Source organism: Eucyclogobius newberryi, unplaced genomic scaffold, assembly GCF_026437365.1.
Source record: "Eucyclogobius newberryi isolate DKJ021-1_F unplaced genomic scaffold, fEucNew1.0.hap1 SCAF_5, whole genome shotgun sequence".
NCBI lineage: Eukaryota > Metazoa > Chordata > Actinopteri > Gobiiformes > Gobiidae > Eucyclogobius > Eucyclogobius newberryi.
This window is the reverse complement of record NW_027316167.1, coordinates 14,564,573-14,586,807: the sequence shown is the minus strand read 5'-3', so window position 1 is coordinate 14,586,807 and position 22,235 is coordinate 14,564,573. Positions and strand designations below refer to the sequence as shown.

At 39.4% G+C, this 22,235-nt stretch overlaps 1 pseudogene; it reads left to right on the top strand.

Moving 5' to 3' along the window:
* Window positions 1-5,478: 5,478 nt before the first annotated feature.
* On the top strand, window positions 5,479-15,017 carry LOC140381503 (dynein axonemal assembly factor 10 pseudogene; annotated as a pseudogene).
* Window positions 15,018-22,235: the final 7,218 nt, after the last annotated feature.

The following is a 22,235-nucleotide window of genomic DNA, read 5'->3' as shown; positions in this document are numbered from 1 at the left end:
GGGCATTGTCGTCACTTCCTCCAGTCCAATTCCCTATATGACCTAGTGCCAACCAGAGTGTGAGAGCTAGCGGGAGCGCCCTTTTATAGGCGCCCCCTGGCGGTAGAAAATGGCAGGCGCGCACTGCCACACAAGGCTTCACAGTTGTTTGCTGAATGTTTGGCTTCTTCTTGGCCAGGATACGCTTAAAAATACAGTTCTCCTAGTTAAATAAAAGTTAAATAAATAAGTAAATAAGTTATGATTGGCAACCTATATATTATTGTTGGGGTATTACTACCACATATCGAATTGCAGGTTCCACTTTGAGTTCTTTTGTGCCACAAACAAAAATCCACTGCAACCACTCTTCATAGGTACTTTACCACAAAGGACAAAATGATTTAGACAAGTATGTGATATTTTCTGAATTTTATTTTCCAATTTATTCATGGCTGGCCTTCTCTGCTCCACGTTTGAAGGTTAAATTCAGGATTCTTACCCTTTGACCGCACATCTTAACCATGCCTACGTTTTATTTTTGTGAACGCATCTTATAAATTATACCACTTGGCTGTCAAGGTCGGCTGCCCTTAGTGTACATCTCCTATAGCATAAACAGAAGGTCACAGAGATCTCCCAGGACCAAGGCTGCTTCGGTATGATTTTATTATGTATTTCTCTGTGAAATTACAGGATGGAATGAATGTTTCCCAATAGGTTATGCATTTGCACATTGTGAATTACCATTAGTATAGTGTCAGTGTTATTGCAAAACAAAGTAGAATTTAACTACTCAATAGATGATGACAAAGGATAATAGATTAAAAAGGAAAATGTGCACAAATGAAGAGGCCCATGTATTATCATAGTTACAAATTAAATTGGAAACATGTTATACAATTAGATTACTCTAGTCTTTGTAACTTTATCTTTGTCACCTTTATTACAAAGTTCAACTAATGCTGTCTTATGAATTTCCAAGAGATGCAACTGCACTCTCATATAATTAGTTCCTTACATGCTTTGCCAGAGAATGAAGGCCTAACATTTACAGTGTTCTATGGCCTAGACTGAGTGTCAGGCATCAGGAAACAAAAGAAAGTTTCAATCAAATGTGTAAAAAAGAAAGCTTGTTAACTCCAAGGTTGAGAGAGAGACCTTTAATTTCTCAGCTGCATTTATTGTGTGTGAGGCATGATTTGAACTTAACCTCTTATCATTTGTAATTGTCATATTAATGTTGTACTGTTGCTAAAAAAATATAATTTAAGCTGGAGGATTCAATCTGACCACTTCTGGCTGCCCTTCAGTCGCCCAATGCTTATCAACGAAACACAGTAAAATATTTAGACTTGTTTAGAAATAGCTCTATGGAAATACATATTATCTCTCCAGTAATGGCACATCAAAAAATAAATAAATAAAGTTGCGACTTGGATTCAACTAAGGAAATAAAGTAGGTACAAGCCTGCACGGGTGAAGATTTGCTCTGCTATAACAGGGCATTTTAACCCAACTGATGCTAGAGGTGAATATGTCACAATACAGGTCATACACGTGGACAAACAACACCGGCCTCGTTCTGACATTGGCTGAGCGCTCATCTCTCCACGCTGCATCTCTCTCCGCGCTGCATCTCTCTCCGCGCTGCATCTCTCCCCGTGCTGCATCTCTCTCCGCGCTGCATCTCTCCCCGCGCTGCATCTCTCCCCGCGCTGCATCTCTCCCCGCGCTGCATCTCTCCCCGCGCTGCATGTCTCCGCGCTGCATCTCTCCCCGCGCTGCATCTCTCCCCGCGCTGCATCTCTCCCCGCGCTGCATGTCTCCGTGCTGCATCTCTCCCCGCGCTGCATCTCTCCCCGCGCTGCATCTCTCCCCGCGCTGCATGTCTCCGCGCTGCATCTCTCCCCGCGCTGCATCTCTCCCCGCGCTGCATCTCTCCCCGCGCTGCATGTCTCCGCGCTGCATCTCTCCCCGCGCTGCATCTCTCCCCACGCTGCATCTTCATCTCTGCGCTGAAAGCTGGTTTATGCTTCTCCGTACACCTCGCAGCAGTCACGTGCTCCAGGGCTCACGCAGACCTGAACCATCCTTCCCTCTGCGGAGCTAATTTGTGTACAGGTGCGCCGTGGGAATCAAATTGTTATAATTTGCATTTATATATTTACTATCACTTTAGGCTTGCATGCTAACATTTCTTTGCCAAACCTCAGCAGTCCTAAGCAGTACGGCACATGGTCCTTGTGGATCAACCAATCACAGCGCTTGGTTGCGTTCCACGACACTTCGACACAAAGTGATATTTAAATTTAGCACTTCGACGCAAAGTGATATTTAAATTTAGCACTTTGAGGCAAAGAGATATTTAAATTTAGGAGCACAAACACGGCATGACAAAAGCCGCAAGCATTTCTGATTGGCTGCCGTGTGCGTCACAGAGGTGTGCAGCCCTTCAGCGTAGATATGACGGAGAAGAATACATCCTTGAGAGACAGAACTGGCCGGGACAGATCACATGCACAGACAGAGCAGACGGTGGTCAACAGCGTGTAAGTGTTTCCAACAAGTTAATCTGGCAAAAACAGCACACTGCTGTAAAGACACAGAAACACGTGGCATAATAAGATAAGCCCAGGCCAAATGCATCATGCAGCTCACATCAAATGAAAATCAGCCTAAATGTTGCTAAAATATAAGACAGAGCCTTTATCAAACACTCCACGCAAAAAAGCATAAACTAAATTTTTAAAGATTTTTTCGAATCGTGGTATTTCTGATTTGTCTGAGCTGGAGAAGACTGTGCAGTGGTCATTCTCTCACATCATCAATACAAGATCAATAGGTGAAAAATGATGCTGCTACACATATTGTTTTCATATTGCAGAAGCGTATTTAAACAAGCAAATGAAATATTAGTCAGTGTGCCCCTTTTTTGTATACCACTGTCCTATTAGAAGAAAAGTGACATTTAATTTGAAAAAGAAGACAAATGAAAAACTGAAAAAAATATGTATATAATAGAGAAAAGATATGATGATTATTATTTTTATTTTGTCAGTAGTACAGTTCCACTATTTGATCCCAACGTTTTGGTGGCACTGCGGCAATTCTGTCAGCTCTGTGAGACAACCCCACTTGTACTGCGTCTCAGTTTTATCACAGGAAGCCAGGGGGAAATATATGGGCTTGGACTTGAGTGTCAAACAAAAGCGTGCCAGCATCATGACTAAATTAGGAAGGGTGTTTGTAAATCCCCCGAGAGGTCTGTGACACTGGTTATCTTACACCAAAGGTTCCCTCAATGGCAATTTATTATTACACTCCTCTCTCTCCCTCCTTCTGTCACCAGCTTGCTCTTTTTTTGCCATCTCTTGCGGTCGTCCTACAATCTTTTTTCTTGGGAAGTACCGTGAACTGACCTAAAAATACTCCTGGCTCTTGACGCCTTTGGGTGACATGTCTCCGTGCCAGGTACCTGATCCGTTTGAGCCATACTTTCCTGGCTCATCTTCAGCAGTCTCCTCTTCGTCTCTCCTTGAGCTATGTCATACCAACCTGCCACAGCCAAAAAATCTAATACCACTCTCAGGATTTAGGCTCAGTCTTTTACTGAAAGTCAACCTGGCGAAAGAATCAATGGGAATCAGCGGTGCATAATGAGGAAAAAAAGGTAAACATATCTAAAAGTATTAAGTATTTAAAAAGCTAGGAACACTGGTGTGAAAATGTGATGAATGACTTTGATTGTGTTGCGATTGTTGGAGATATTCATAATTAGCATGTTGAGTATATTGGCTTTGTCTAGGATTTAAAATGATGATATAAAAATGACTGGATAAAGAGATAATGCTATGAAGTTATTTTTCTGCACATTTTTGAGCAATTCTTGAACTTCAAAGATTTTTTATTGATTTATAGCCACTATAATTTGAGCAAATTATTGATGCATATGAAGTCTGAATATTGTTATTGAGATAATCCCCCCAAAAAACATAATATACATAATGTAAACACAAAACATTTTATCCAACAATAAATTATATTTATATTTACAAAAAAAATAATTAAACATACATTTATGAGATGGCTGGTTAGTTGTAGCATATTGAACTAAAGTATGAATATCTTTTGACTCGTATGAGACCGGCCTAGATTGGTTGTAACTTACAATTGCAAGATTTTTTTTTTTAAACTCAATTGAAGTGTATCCATCATTCTGTCTCTTCTTTTGGCCCACATGCCAAATATCCTCTCTTTTATTCCTTGCAGTTAGACTCATGCCCAATGAAAGCAGCCAGCAGATGTCAGAAAATGGAGACAATTTCCCCTCCAACAAATGTCATTGGCAGGGTATTCCTGTCTTGTTACGGTTTCAGGTTTCACGACACAAGTAATTTCCTGGATCGACAAATAGCATTGATTTGAGTTGCATTGAAGTCACCATTCAATTGCATTTCTTACAGAATGCAATCAGGCGTCACTGGCTCTATTGATTTAAAACAAGTGCTAGTTTGGATGGAAAAATCAAGCACTTGTATCTAAATCCGATGAAGGGGTCTTTTTTTCTACTCTGCAGTGGATTTGACCTAAATGTGGCTTAATAGAATATACTGTATTAAATAGTATTACATTGCTATATATAATGTAGGCGCAGGTTGAGTCGGCGGAAAAATCCACACAACGTTTAGCCGGGCACTGCAGCGGTCTGGGGCGGTTATTAGATGAGTGTTCTTGTGCAAAACCTTGTGATAATGCATTGCATTCGTCAAATATGTACCGCATTGCACCAGAGATGGTGCACTAGTTTAAAAATATATGCTGTTGTATATAAATAGCTTATGGTCAGGCCAGTTAGGAAGATAAATAAAAGCCTACAGTTTCTTACCTACCCTGGCCTAGGAGCAATTATACTGGTTTGGCAGGTTGAGCACTATCCTCTGCTTCTTCCTACTTTCATGATCGACAATATTTAATATTCTAGTTCACCTGTATTCTGTTCATTGCTCGTCACATGTTTCTCTCCTTCTTCCACTCCTCTCGGTGAGTGGTTCTGTTTCAGACATTGCTGATGCTGCTCCATCTCATGACCTTGAGCAGTAACTCCGGAAGCTTTTCAACTGCTTGGATGAACACCCTCCTTCCTCCTGAGTATACAGACGATCTGCAAATGGATGCGTGTCAGTCCTTGACAATCTGTCCTGAACGCTTCATGAATGAGGCCCATTGACTCTGTATTACTCTCATTTGCACAAAGTTTCTTCTTTCTTTTTGGGACCAGTGAGAAAGTCAGAAAAATGTGCACGCCTCTAAAAATTGTGCCTCTCTAATTTTTATCTATCTCCTTTTTCCTAACATTTCAAAAAATTGGCGCATAAGCACCTCCAACAGAAAACACAGTGCAAGATAGGAAATAGCCAAAACAAAATTCTGATTGAATCATGAAATTTGGTGCAGAGGTAGATAGTAACAGGAGAAGTGAAAAATATTACTACAGCAATGCCGTCTACCCTTGACTCGAACTCGGAATTTCATTTCCATACCTTTCAAGGTATCGGTCCGGCGAAGCCGCAAAGAGTAGACATAATTTTCTAAATTGATAAGGTTAAATTGTGACAAATTTAATCAGTTGTCAAACTCTTTGCCCAAAACCAATTGGATGTTTATTCATTGAACTTGGCACCATAGGTCCACCTACAGAGTTCAATGAAATTGTATATGGGGAGGAAAACATTTTGTTTTTCAAAATTGTAAGTCATTTTTAGTCTTGATCAAAAAAGTAATGAGACCCATGTCATATTTCTTATGCCATAGCCGTAGCGATGGCAGAAACCTCCTATGTTTTTTCCAAAGGGAAATTGCCAAATCTCTGACATCTTTATACTTGTACGTACTCTTCCATCTCAGATTTGGTAAGACTCATCTTCAGGAGTAGGCCATCAAACGTTAATAAAGGTTTTACTCTTAAGTGCCACGGTGCACATTATGCCAAGATTTCCAATACATTGCCTTTTGAATGGGGACCACAAAATGTACATATATATGTACAAATATATATAATATATATATATATATATATGTACATTATATATATATATATATATATATATATATATATAATGTATTTATATATATATAATGTACATAATCTTACGGCGTTGCCTTAGCATTGACCAAAACCTCCCATGTTATTCCAAAGGGAAAATTGCCAAATCCCTGACATTTGAACATGTTTACACTTTATACTTTTACAAACTCATCCTAGGGACTCATCTACAGGAGTGAGCCATCAAAGCTTATCCAAAAGATCAAAATAGTAGCCTTTATTTGGCAAAGTGGACCGGCGCGTCCACTATTTTACTCTATTTTGTACACTGTTTACACTCACATTACCAACAACGCCACCTGAGGTTCTGGCTCAGGACCAATCTAATGTAAGGCATGCACGTTCGTTGTTGGACGACAAAGGCAAGGTTCAAGTTAATGATGATTCATTAATACAATCGCTGTTTTCACAGTCCATTGTGTCCATAGTCCATTCAGTTTTAGACAAGTTGTAATAGTTCACAAAGGGTTCACAAAAAGCGTTCACAAAAAGCATTCCCAACAAAAGCGTTCCCAACAAAAGGCAAGACAGGGTCTTCTCCGGGCACCTACAGAAGAAGAAACTTATGAGCGCGCTGATTGAACAGAACTAGGTGCCAATCTAAAGCGGGCCACGAACCTGAAACGGGATGGATACAACACGGCGCCGCTAGCGCTTTGACAGTGAGGCTTTACGCCACGTAGCCGCCCGTCAAACGGCACGCCGCACATCCCGGAGGTCGCACACCACGCGGGCCCATGGCAGCACCGCGGCACACTAAATAGTGACACTAGTTAGACATCATACAATCTTATTTCAGTCACATACTACAACTCAAATACCTGGACTGAGGAGCGGTCTGGAGCACCGGGCAAACAGGAAGTGTGTGAGCTCAGAGGCCGACTGACGTCACCTGACGGCAATTTATGGAGCTACTCTAGATTGATTCACCCATCAGGGGTGTCTAAGCAGTGGCAGGGGCCCGCCTGCAGGCTATCCTGCCACATTTATAAAGCAAAGGAAAGGAGAATGTGCAATAGCGCCACGAGTGCTCACGTTTTATGGCTGTTTCCATCCTCTCCGTGTTTTTCGGGATTCTGTAGAAAGAAACTCCGTCTGTTGTTTCCTGACGATTGGTGCATCCAATTACACAGCAAGATTTACCCATCTTGGGTCCAGGATGACTCCAATATTAGCCAAAATCTGCGATCTTTCTGGCAGTCCACAATGGAGGAAATACTCTGAGCCACATTTCCTCTATAAGATGCGGCACATTCGATTCCACATCACTGCAGCAAAGACAGCAACGGGAGATTTTGATGGAAATCTTAACATTTGGAATCTAGAGACACCTGACCTGCCCGTTTACTCAACTTAAGCACACAAAGAGATAATACATTGCATTGACAGAGTTGGTGGCTTAGGGGTTGGTGATGGAGCACCAGGAATTGTAATAAGAAGCAGAGATGGAACTGTTAAAGCATGGGATCCCAGACAAAGAGATTTGCCTGTTGCCAACATGGAACCTATGGAAGGAGAGACCAAGCGGGACTGCTGCATTTGGTCATACCTTTAATGACCAAGACCGCTGTGTTTGTGCTGGTTACAATAATGGAGACATCAACCTTTTTGACCTGAGAAACATGTCCCTTCGATGAGAAACCATCATTAAAAATGGGGTCTGCTCTGTAGAATTTGACGGAAAAGACATAGACATGAATAAGTTGGTGGTCACCTCACTGAAGGGAAAATTGCAGGTTTGTGACTTGAGGAGGCAGCACTCTACCTAAGGTTTTGCCTCTGTTTCTGAAAAGACTCATAAATCAACCATTTGGCAGGTGAAACATTTGCCCCAGAACTGGGACATCTTTATGACAGCTGGAGGAGCAGGAAACTTACATCTTTGGAAATATAAGTATCCTGCTCAGAGAAGTAAAAAGGACAGTGCAGATGTTGGTGTTGCTGGAACAGTCAATCTGTTACAGAATACCACTCTGTCCACTCAGCCAATCATCAGCCTCGACTGGAGCCCTGCCAAGAAGGGTCTGTGTGTGTGCGCAGGCTTTGACCAGTGTGTCCGAGTTCTCATTCTAACAAAACTGAATGTGGTGAAAGAAGGACAGACTACAACTGTACTCATTAGACTTATTGAAAGGAACTGTGTGTGTGCACTTGGGTTACAATATGCTCTCTCTATTATAACAAATATATATCTCGATAAAGTTAAGATCAATAATTGTATTTAATATCAATAATTCAATTTTACAATTAGAAGTCATTAAGTATCACCACGCACACTCCGCTGTAACACTGTGTTTGACTCTGGATCAGGATCAACCCCAAAATTTGTACACAACACACAAACTTTACAAAAGCTTGACTATGGCATTTATACAGTCTTGTTTATTTTATGAAGTGGTATTTTGTGTCATTGGACTGGATTTGTTTTGAGTACAATTGAAACGTATTTGTCAGTTACAATTACTTTTGTTTATTGTAATTTATATATATTAAATGTTATATGATTTAAAAGGAACATTTATTGAGATGAAAAAAAAATTGGATTTTATTAAGCCCGAGCGCCACAAGCTGGTGCGACGCCTGTTAGTTCCGTAAGGCCATGTGTAGCACGGCTATGAAAATACGTACAAAGTGTGCACTTATTTGAGCACATAGTGCTCGCCCGCGTCCAAACACTCACTAATGCACACATCCCGTGCAAACTAATTACTGGTGGGAAAATTGAATATTGTTTTTGTAAACATTCCCCAACTCATGCACGTTCCGTGCATATAAACATGTAATGCAAAAATGTAACATTATTACTGTAGTGAAGGCCAGTGACACTCCAAAATAACTGTCGGGCACAAAAGAGCCCACTCCAAAATAATCAGAATCAGAATCAGTAAAGGGTTTATTGCCATTTGTCGATGAACAAAAATTCCCAAACATAGGTAGGAACTTGTCCTGGTTGTTCGGCATGATATGTACACCCACCCACAAATAACCCACTCGTAGTGGTAGTAGTTTTTTTTCCATGTTTTGTCTTTTTGACCAAACAATCCACAGCACAGAGTGACTGTCATGACTTTGAGAATATGCATTAACTACTTCTATATTACAGTAATAATTAATTCAATCTATATTTGTTTATTTATTTACTCTTGTTGTTTATGCATTAATATATTATACATAGCCTGTCTGATGTGCCCTTTAGGGTGCAGTTCTGAAGGACACGTGTGTGTGTGTGTGTGTGTGTGTGTGTGTTTCTGTGTGTGTGTGTGTGTTTCTGTGTGTGTGTGTTTCTGTGTGTGTGTGTGTGTGTGTGTTTCTGTGTGTGTGTGTGTGTGTGTGTGTTTCTGTGTGTGTGTGTGTGTGGTCTTATGACTTTACGTGTGTGAGCGGTGGTGGGGGGCAGCGGGAGAGCGCTAGTGGTCTTCAGAGAGCTTCTTAATGAGCCAAGGTAATCAATGCCAAAGGAGATGGCTTTGATGGATGCCTTTGAGAAAACAATGTGTCGTGACGACCTCTGTTTAAAACCGGCACAAAGCAAACACTCCAAACAAGAAAAATGACCTTGGGCGGCAGCGGCGGGCTGCAGGTGACCCTCTAAATTATTATTTGTCCACACGTGTTGATCTAAGCAAGTGTTGATCCAGGCTGACTTTGGTGCAAGAGATAGGACTACAAGAGGGCCTGATAAGAAAATGGGATCGTTCTTTGAGTTTTATCTATTGGAATGAATTTTCTGATAAAGCTTTTTGTGGTAAAGCTGTGTCGATTTCAATAAGAAAGAACAAGGTCACCAAAGGGCTGTCAATACCTGTCATGGCCAAACAAAGTTTCTCTTTATTGATCATAATGTTCAGTCTGTTTATTGTAGTATGGTGACATGTATGTGTATTGAGGAATCAGGGGCTTCTCACAGTTATGTTTAGATCATTCTGGGGTTGTGTCCTTGGGCAAGACATTTCAGCCATCTTGAGCGCAATCAAATAAATCATAATTTAATACATTATGTGTTTAAGCGGGACAGATGTCTTTGCATGACTACAATTGGCACAGGTGAGGAGTACTCAGCTACAGTTACTTTTTGAAGAGACGTTTCTGTGAGGTTTTTCTACATTATAGGTTTCCTGCTACTTCAGTAATGTAACTTGAGCCAACATTTTTGGTCCTTTTCGCTGTAAGTAATTCTACAAGGTGCACTGTCTTATGTTGACAGTATGAAATTATTTAAACATATGATTTTGTTTTTCTAACCAGGTTTTGTTCATTATTTATTTAAAATCATAAATCCGATGTTGTGTAAAGACAATTACGCTTACATTCTCTTGAGTAGTTTCCCCAAGTCACTTTTTAAAATAACAATTGTAAACAATCTACTTTGATAAATTACTTTTAATTGAACTTCAAGAAACGTTTGTATTCTAACCCACCATTTGAAATCACACTGCCCTAGTTATTACATCTGTGCCAAGCTGTAGCACTAAAGCACACCTTATTAAAATTACTAGCCCTATATAATATAATGTATTCATCTCAAGTTTGTGTGCTCAATTGATGATGGCTTCCACTGACCCGCCACAGTGCCCTTCTCGTACACACTTCTACTGTATATCCATTGTCTTTCTGCTACATTGCTTTTTACTTCACCCCGCGGTACTCCAATTGCTACATCAGGGATTCCCAGCTGTATATCTCTATTGGCTTTGGAAATGGTAAAATCTCCTGCACTGCTGCCATTACAGGCTGGACCACTTCCAACTTCCCACAACTGAGCAGGGATCAGGCTGTCCAGGGTCCAGGCGGCTGCTTAGACCAGCAGTAATTAGCACAAAATACACACCAACTAATGTGGGGGAGGATTGAAGAGTATGCTTCATAAACCAGTTTTCAAAAGTGTCCTTGAGTCCTATTTGTGCAGATCAAAATTGCATAAGCGTAACATTAAAGGCAGTTTTCTGATTTTGTTGACTAAATTAACACGTTTATTATATTTTCATTTGAGACAAGATGACAAAAAAAAAAATAGCTAATTTATTAAGATCACTCATGGTAAGTGAAAAAATAAAGAATAATGTCGATCATCAATTTGTATTTTTTTATTTTAAATTGCAATATTGATCTCAAACAACTCTTAATTAAAGAAACAAGTCTGCTTATTGGTTGAAAGCTGCTGAGTTCTGCCTGTTTCTTTATTGTACATCTTGGTATGTCGTCACAACAGTGGATAGCTGCAGATCACATGCCAAAATGACCATGTAACAGTATTGTATTAGAGTATACGGAAAATAATAAAGGAAACGCAGAGCAGTGGGCGTGTATTGGCTGTTGGGGGAAACAGACATTTTGGGTTCAAAGGCGTCTTGATTGTAGGAAAATAAAGTTTACTCAAACATGCATGAATCACATACATAGTTAAAAGCTCTGTCAGAAGTAAATTTGTCATGTAATATCTCCTTTGATAACTCAAAACATTATGTCAAATGTTTTCAATTTGTATTTTTTTGATATATTCATTAAGGACGTCTATTCTTATATTGGTGAATTATCTATTACATATGAAAGTAAACTCTTCTGCAAAAACATGGAAAGCATTCTGATAACTCTTCTATGGCATGGCAATAACATGCAGTACCTAAAGAACGAGTTGGTCTTTCTGATAGATATGTGGCCGCCATCTTGCTCATTTCTTTCTTCTCATGTTTTGGCAGAAGTACGGAGACGCCATCAAATGACGCTACTTGTCAAGCTACACATCTCAGAAAATTATGCAAGTTTAATAGAAGGCTCACCGCAACTTAATGGACTGCATGCTACGTCTGGGCAATTATTCTGTGGTGAGTGATGTATGCATACTGGAGGCTGTCTGACAGCGAACTGGAAAATGGCAACACCAAGCATTTAATCACAGGGGTTTAGATTCTGTTAGAAAGAGCTTTATAATTAAGCACATATGTGATAATATTCTGAATATCTCACACTGAAGACAGCATTCAGATCCAGTCTTAGGTATTTTATTCCCATTCTGTAAGTTATTGTTGTTGATAGTCAGAAGAGTAGAATAAAAAAAATACTTGGATTCATATAGCAGCTATAAGCTACAGTGCATTATTAATTCATGACTGACAATATCTGGAATTTTACATTGAGTGAATGGTAAAATGGTTTGAGTGTCAATGGTGAGTGATGACATTATCTCCTATAACAGCTCAAAACGCAAATAAAATGTGAAAAAGAGCAACTCTACGATTTATGTGCATGGCATCTAAAAACATAAAATCAAGTAAACATTAGTGGAAAATCCAATAAATAACAGGAACAGTGCAGCAGTGAGCACTTGTATCAGACTTTGGGATCACAATTGAACAAATTAACCCTCTGTCTGTTTTTATTTGTTGTGGGGTACGTGGAAGTGTCCTTTATCTCCCCCTACCCTAGCAAACAAGACTAACTAAGCTCTGAAGTCAAAGCAACAACAGAAAAACTTCATTTCACCGCATGAATTCAATTTAGGCAAAACAATAGCACATACAAATCCACTCCATTTTTTGAAGGACCACAGCTGCCCCAGGAGTATGAAGTATTATGATTTATTATAGAATACAAGTCCAACCATATCCTGTTTGTGTTTGTTTCTCTTATATTGACCAGGCCTTTTTTTCTTCAGTAAAATAGAACATTTTTCATCAAGAAAAGCCTGAATTGTCTGATAAAAAATAGCCACTGCTAAATTTGTTCCACAAATCAAAAGAAATGCCTCCACAATGTCCCAGATGACTTTACTTTGACACTACAATGCAATTAGCTTCACAATCCATATTTTTTTTATTACCTTTCTTTGCCATTCCACATCACTATTGCCCATAGAATGTTCAGCTTGCAAATAGGTTGCATTAGTTAAAACCTAGAAAAACCACAAACCCATCTCAATTCTCTCCACTCAGATTAGCCCATTAGTGGCACGGTAATTGGCTACAGGGCATTACAGACATCAACATAAAAGTCTTTTCCTGCTTTTGACTGCTCTCTTAAGGAGCACAAATCTATAAACATCTTGTATTTACATGGCCCGACCACTTTCTACAACAATTGTGTAATGAAAATAAATACATTTTACTTGAGGGTCAGAGACAACAAGCAGTATCGCACATTTGAAATACTGAGTATCCCAATTTTTGTGGAGCGGCATTAGCAGAGTTGGGTGAGTGTTCTTCCACTGCTTTTCCACGAATTCTGTTGGTATGTCCTTGTTGTGTAAATTTCCAATTTGTGACTTGTCTAATGATTTAGTTATCTGGTTTATCATGTCCACAATGACTAGAAAATTTGACTGTATAGTTACACTGTTCTATTTTCACAGCATTTAAAGCCATTTTACAAGAAAAAGGAAACAAAACAACAACAAAAAATGCTTGAATTCAGACTTTTGCATTGGATGGAACACATTTACTTTAGTTAAATATCCTTCAAATACAAAATACCCATATTTCAGTAGAAACATCATTGCAGTGGATGAAACAGGGTAATACTTGGTGCCAGCTTTTGAAAATATTGGCGTGGTGGCCAGTGAACAAGAGCTGGGCTACTGAGACCGGTAAAAGCCTGGCAGAGCTGCTGGCACAAGACGAGTGAATATGTTCAAATCTGGATCAACATTTGTTACATATTGCAAAACCAACATCAAACTCAAATAGTATATTATATGGCAATTACAAATCAGTTTATGGTTTGTTTAAGGAACATTAAGCTAATTTATCATACATGTACTGAATGCATGTCACATTATGGATTGTTTTCCTAATTTACTCCTCATCAATGGCCTGGAATCTGACTCAATCAAAACTAAATTGTGATATAAGAGGGATATATATTGTCCTGCTGATCCCAGCCATGAAATCTTTAACACAGAAGAAATATCAGAAAGTGAATTATTTATAAACAATTCTAAGGCAATATTATTATGCTTTCCATACATGTGCTCTAGAAAAGTATAAATACTGCTTAATCAATTCAATCTAGGGAACTTGTCTGTCCAACAGTATTTTTTTTAGATCTCAAAAAGGCTTTTGACACAGTTAACCATGGTATTATATTTATTGAATAGAACAATGTGTGTCCCTCTGGAACAAAATCGCACTTCCTTCCATGTCCAGCAGGACCCCCCAAGGCAGTAAACTGGGGTCAAAACTACACCGGGACCTGGACCACATACAGAACTGGCAGTTCAAATATCCCCCAAAAACAAAGGTATAAATCTTGTATTTCTGAACATGTGGTTAAATCCCTCATGACAGGTTCACATGCTTTTCTAATTATGACTTTGTTGGTGAAGACTCCCACTGGTAAATAATTATCATAGTTTTACACCAGCTAAGTTGCAGTTTGTGAAGAAAAATGGACTAAAAGAAGTTTGAAAATACAGGAAGCAGAACTGAGATCTAAAATTAAATCTCAATCCAGGTTATCTAAAGTGCAAAATGCAAACAATTTACACGCAACAGACAATTTTTCTGACAGTTTTAAAACAACAAAATAATCAGCTATTATTTGCCAAATCATAACTATTGTATTGGCTTGCAAAGTAAAAATTGTGTAATTACTCATTATTAAATATAATAATATCTTCTAAATTTTACTGAAAGGTTTAGTCTAACCTGTCACATGCAGTTTAAAGACTGAGGCGCCACAGATGAGGAAACTCTGGCTGTTGTTTACAATCCACCGCGCTGGCTCGCGGACCAGGTTCTGAGTGTGGAGCGGACCTTGCCGGACTCCTTGTGTATTATCCTGGGCGATTGTAACAAGGGGAATCTCAGCCCCGAACTGCCAAAGTACAGAGTACAGTTTATTAAAGTCCTGACCAGAGAGCAGAACACACTGGATCACTGTTACACAACAGTCAGCAGTTTAATAATGTTAACTTCCGGTCTGCGCCTCAGTTGCTTGAAAGACGGAGCTACCCAAACTGTTGATTTCTATACTTTTTCAGAATACATTTTATATTAAGTACACCCTATAACAGTGTTGTATTCAATTTGTATCTGGATTAACTACTTTTAACTTGGAACACTGGATGTCTGGATTTTAACGTTTTAAACTACTTGGACACTGACCGGCTACAACAAGCTAGGATGCTATGCTCACCTCTTCATCCGGCTGTGAGAGTTGCACAAGCCTGAGCCAGCGGGTGGCCGAGCTAGAGCAAAGACTATCTGCGCTGTGTGAAGTCCGGGACGACCATGAGAGTGGTCCTGGGTGGGACCCAAGCAGCCGCCACCAGTGCCCAGCTTGGGGACGCAGCCTTTGAGACCCGCCGGGAGCCGATGTGGAAGGCCGTGCCGCTGGTTCCAGCAGGAAGCCACGCCCAGGGCTCCGGTGAGTCCCACGCCCATCAAGAGCTCATGGACTTTGGTCGGGTCATGCAATGGTGACAGGGTGCCAAATCAAATCAAATCTGCAATAGAGCCAGTTTTGATCTGTGGAAGGGGGTGTCCTGGTGTCCTCCTGCACCTTTGGAGTGAAATCATGGAGCTCCTCAGAAATGATAAACAGAATAGATCAACACATGATCAATTTAACTGAAAACCAGATTACCTCCTGTTATTCATGAAATTAGAGGACTTTTCACAAGAAATTATTTTGAAAACCGATACATTGCTTAAGTAAACATTTGTATGCTTTTTCCCTAACTCTGATTAAGTCTGTGATACTACAAGAACTATGAATACATTTTACAGCATCTGATTATAAATTGTTTACATCACTTTTTCCCAGGACATCATTTGATTGTGGCTCACTCACTGACCCTGATGCACACAGCACTGCAGTCTTTCATTTTCCCACGTCATCTAAAGTTTGAGTCACTCTAAAGAACATGAAGACATTTATTTAGTTTGTACCTTTGCAACGCTCAAGCACACACAGCACTGGGGCTCCTGAGGATTCTAAAGACAAGAGCAAAAGAAAAAAAATAAGTTAGAAAATAAAATAAAAATCCTATAAGGACATCTTTCTTGTATTGTAAACATGGTACACGATCACAGCATTGAAAACTCGAAGTCTATGGGCTTGTCACACAAACATTCAACTCCACATAGTCGTACCAGTCTGTTGGTGGCCACAGAGGTTCTTTGAGCATCTTTGTTTCAAACGTTCAACTTTTGCATTCACAGAAAAAACACAAACAATTAACCAAAGCTCCTCCTATATTCCTGTGTGTCAATTCATAGTAATAGATGTACTAATCATTTTTATGTACATTACCTGCCAAAGCTTCTGGGCTTTTGGCTCTTCTTCTGCCAATGCAGCATCCGTTCTGAATGTGACGAGAAAAACAAGAGAAAATATGAGGGCACAGTTGGGTTTAATACACAAAGTCCTGCACATTATTGTGATGTCATTATTGTGACACAAAGTCAGAGAAATCATTACCAGCTCATCTCTGCGCAGGCCGCTACTTTCCGTGAAAGGGCCACTCCTGCCCGAGGCCACCAGCTCCATCAGCCCACCAGGAAAACCCCCGTAAGCCAGTCCAGCCTTGCCTGTCAATCCCTGAATCACATTGTATACATTTTTATATGTTTGGTTTATTTTCAATTCAGGTTAGATTTTTATTTTGTGCGCAGTGCACATTTTCTGTGTGCAGAGACCTTTGGAGCAGTGCGCATGCGTGCAGCTTAGAAGTGCATTCAGAACTTATTTACAGCACTTTTGTTATGTTAAAAAGGATTAGATTCATTATTTGCCACAAAATTCTACAAAAATATCCCATAATGAAAACTTGAAAAAAAGAAAAACACAATACAAAATTGAGCTCAGGTATATCATTTTTCCACCGATCATCATTGAGATGCACCTGTGGTAAATTCAGATGATTGGACAAGCGCCTAGATAAAGTCCCACTGTTTTGGGGAGAGATAATTCTGTGGTTTACACGAGTTGTGACCGCCAGAGAGCATCGGCAAGAATGCAATAGGAGAAATGATCCCTTTATTAAATATTTTAGTCAATTATAATGGTGGTTGGTATTTACAATAGCAGGTATTAAGCATGTAAATGTGTGTGTGGTTCTGCAATATAAACAAGAAGAATGTAAATTATAATACAATCTGTAAACAATAACATATAATGCACAAATACACATGAGCTCCGTCATAACTAATGTTGTTAGCACTTAGCTCGAGGCACTAAGCATTTCCAAATACAAACAAGGTAAATATATGGCCTTAACTACACTATTAACAATTTTAATGGCATGAAACACTTTATAAACTATGGGAACGAATGCGGGGTCTATGTTTGCTTTAATTTCTAACAAATACTCACTTTTTTATCACGCACACCAAACAACAACCATGAGCTCTACACAATGTGGGGGAAAAACAACTAAAACTCAGCAAACACGTAGCATCCTCAACCTAACTTGCCTATGCTAACTTGTGACTTGTGCCTGTCAATCAAGCACCGGGCAGACACGGGGCAGGTAACCACTGTTATGGCTGATGTATGCTTCGCCGTCAAATCTACGAGTAAGTGCTGCACACCAACTCTACGTACACAGCAGCCAATCAGAAAGCTCCTGTCTCGGTCTGGGCACAGGTCTGGGGAAGGGCACAGAAATATTTCTGCAGCATTGAAGGTTCGTATGAGCACAGTGGCCTCCATCATCCGTAAATGGAAAAGGTTTGGAACCACCAAGACTCTTCATAGAGCTGGCCTCCCGAGCAATCAGGGGAGAAGGGCTTTGGTCAGGGAAGTGACCAAGAACCTGATGGTTCTCTGACAGATCTCCAGCTCTTCTCTGTGGAGAGGACAACCTTCCAGAAGAATCATCGCTGCAGCACTCCACCAATCAGGCCTGCATGGTAGAGTGGTCAGACATACGCCACTCCTCAGTAAACAAGGCTGTGAAGTGCAGAAGCAATGATGGTAAATTGAGGGAAATGTATAACAGTTGATGGTTTGTTTCAACATGACAAGAGTGCAATAATCCATCTGTGTTCATCTCCCATCTGTGTAATGTGGAGATTTTGAAGTAAATGTACATAAATAGTATATGTTATGCCTAAACAGTGGAAGAGCTCACAGACAGATGTTGAGAATACAAACAGCTGCTAGGTAATCCACAGGTTTGTTATTTAGTGCTTCTGTGTAATATTGTTCTTCTTCTGCCTTCGTTCTTTTGGGAATGAAGGCAAAATAGATTTTGTCATTTTGGTAATAGTGGGGAAACTTTAGTGCACATACCTACGTACCTACCTACCTACATGCATACATACATACATACATACATACATACATACATGTATGTATGTGCAAATACAATTTGTTCCTATACATACATACTATATCCTATATATATATATATATACAATCTCCGAGAAAAATGTGTTAAAATAATTGTAAAAAGCAGTTTTGAGGCAACATTTGTGATGTATAAATAAAATGATGCAAGAGTGAGCAAGCTTTAATTATGCCCTTTCATCAGCGTTGCAATGTTACTTCAGGATAAGATAATAGTTTTAGTATCATGCTAAATGCTTTCTCAAGGTTTCACAATATACTTTGTGTATTGTGTACAAAAAGAGAACCTTCATGTTTGTTACAAATAGACTGATTAATAAAAACAGATGTTATTTAAATAGTTGGAACACTGAACTATTTTGGTTTATAAAAAGGACTGTAATGACTCAGCTGCTATTATTGGCATTATATCAAGATGCTACTGATGATATTATAAAACCATTGAACATCAGTTTTAGTTTTAGCCAACATAATGTAATAATGTATAGTTTGGTTGACAGTGATCAGCTAAAATGACCATCCCAAGGTCAGAGTGAGGGGCTGTTTTATTTAATGGCCCTTTTTAAGTGGGAAATGTGCTATTAATGAAAGTGTCTTTTTTGATCAAATCATTTTGAGGGATGATATTTGATGAATTATGTGTCCAAATAAAATATCAAATGGATATAATGATAACCTCTGTCCGTCTTTGTGTCGGCAGAGGTCAAAGACAGTGGTGAAACAGCACCTAAAATTGCAATAATTTGGCTTTAATACAACCCAGAAGTGTAGTAAAACAATTAATGCATTAGTATACTTAAATAAGAGTATTTCACATACTCACTACCTTTTGTACTAATACAAACTGTAGTATATGAGCACACATTTCCTGGAAATTCCACATTACATCCAAATGTATTTTTAATATCAAAGCCCTATACAATCCACTGTACTCTTATTCTACCCTTACATATTTGGGGAAACTCGTAAAAAGTAACTTGTAGGTACCGTTCGAATTACAAAAAAAAGGCTATAAGAATATGAATATAATGCATTGTTTCAAAAAGCAAAGACATTAAAATTCTGAGAATTCCTGGAACTATTCAAAACATTCTAAAGTCTATTCAGAGCAAAACTCAACCTGCTCCCAGATAATCCAGCCAAACAATGTTCTGTGCTTAAGAACAAAAGTACAAATTGGGAAAAGAAATACATTTCCAGAAGCAGCAGAAGCGTGTGTTGGGACGCGAGGTGGATTTATGGAACAACTTTTCATGAAAACATCAAAGCTTGTACGACTTGATATATATATTTGTTCATTCATTTTCTAACACTTGTTCCCGCTCCTCCTTGAACCAACACCTGACCGTGGTGGAGGAGTTTGAGTGCCCAAATCATCCCAGGAGCTATGGAGTCAGGGGCTTAAAGCCCCTGGTCGAGTCTCCCAAGGCAAACAGGGCCTAGGTGACGGGTCAGACCTGAAGATAAAACCTTAATTATGATGCATTCTTTCAATAGAATTTACAATATACATGACATGCAGATGTATGAAGTGCAGGTAAATATAGTGTGCATGTCAAAAATGTTTCATAAGATCTTTATTATTGGAATAAATTAATTGAAGTGAGGAATAACGGGTTTGAGTTGTGTCACATGTCACTGTGCTCACAGGTGATTGGTCCTTATTGCTTTTTCTAACTCTAAACCAGATCTGACCCTGGTCCAGAGCAGGAGCCGTGTGGAGCCTGTTACCGTGGTGATTTACACTGAACTAAACCAAACTTCTTTTCAGTCACGGAAAACTCTGAGTTTGCTCCTACTAAACCTGAACTTAGACCAAACAAATCAAATGGGCTTCTAGCAGCAGGCCTTTGCCAGTACAGAGTGACGTGTGGATGTATTTTAAGGCTTCATTTTTGTGGAGCTTTGTGCCATGCCGGGCTGTGAGGTCTCAAATGTTGATGAGGCTTAATTTTCCGCATCACACTTGTGCCGGTACTTTGACAGTGGGCGTGTCCTGGTGCATGGGACAGCCCTGGGGGGGAAACATGGCCTCTGACAGTGGACGATGCCAAAGTACTCAGGGACGCACCTGTCTCCGCACTGCTTCATAAGCCCACTTGATATAATTTAATACAATCTAATAAAAATGACACCTATACTGAAATACAGTATGTTGACACTTGAAGGTATAATGACATATAATCCCTGCTTTAACATAAATGATTGTAACATACACTCATGTCCGTAAGCAGTCCAAATAATGCTGTCAGAGGGTGTGTTTACCACAGGTGGCCTATAGGAACTTTTGAACTTCAGTCGACTCCTTTTGAGCACCACTGTACTGTTTAATCACATTATAATGTCAATTATAAACAGTCAATGCTCAAAAATAATAATAATTATAATAATCTCTCATCCTAAACCAATGGAATGACCTGATGGGACTTTGGTAACTCGCTGTTGCCTCAGAGAAAGAAGGTCTCTCCAGAGCAGAACTGTGTGGATGCAATGCAGTGGACACTTTTCAGAAGAAATATAAGTGAAAATGCTTTAACCACAGCTATAGTCCTCATTCCATTAACCAAGTTTGGTTGATTGTGCAGTGAGTGATTTGCAGTCTTCGCAGACTTTTCAAATTCATCTTCTACTTGTTTTAGAAAGTTAGAAAGTACCAAACAACATCTCTGCAAATATCTACAAAAGACAGTTGTCCATTCCTGGGTTTGTGTGCCATATTTTGAGAGATGCCAATAAAGTTTTGACTATTGATGTCAGTTTGGCACAGAGAAAATTAATTAGCATAAATTCACGATTTTATTGGTGCCACATCTGGAGCTCGATGCTAAACCCAATCTGCACCAAATCCAGTGCTGGCTCTTGCCGCATGTATCCCACATGAGTGACAAACAGCAGAGAGCCTGTGGCTGGTTTGGGCTGCCCATTAGCGCCGCTCTCCTGTTGTGATGGACGGTGTGGAGGCTGTGTGGAGGTGGATGTGCACCAACTGACAGCTGCTACCATACATCACCGGACGACACATGTTTTTAATACAGAACTCACTAATCTGAAGAGATGGAGCACACTGCACTGGCCCCACACTGCAGCCGGGCCACTGCCCACTGGACACTGGCAGAAGAGACTTTCACCAAGTCAAAATTATAACTGTAAGATCATAATTACTCTTAATAATCATGAGGTAAGAGGTTATCACCATTTCACAAACAAACTATCATTGGCAAATGTTTAAAACTTCTGAAAATGAAACCAGACCATAAGAACAAAGAAAGGGGCACTTTTAAAATGGTCCTGGGAGGAGCAGGTGAGCTTGTGATCAGACTGATAATGAGGCTCTGAATGGATTACAGGAAGGAGAAGGTGACAGTGTTCCCGCTGCAAATGTGCTTACAGAAAACCAGAAGTACTGGAGAGGAGCATACTCTGAACAAAGTTTGTGCGTGATGTTTAAGTTCATATTGGAAGTTTGTACTTACTTTATGTTAGGATTACAATGTGTGTTTTTATCTTTTATTGAACATATCTGAATCAAAATATGTGAATCTGGTATATGTTTGGCATCAACTAAGAGTATTCATATAGGTGCATTTTAATAGTGTTGGGAAGTAAAACATGTATCAAAAATACATATTAAGTATAATCATTTTGAGTAACTATATTCTGGCACATACAGTTACTTTACTAAAATCAAAGGAATATATGTTGGTGTTTGACCACACCAGTTAGGCCCCAAACTGCCCTTTATTAGTCAGAAAAAAAAAATAAAAAATAACTGTAATCCGTGATAAATACATATAAGAAACACAGTTGTTTTAATCCTATATTAATCCAATTTCTTTTTTTCATGATGTTATAATGCAACTCA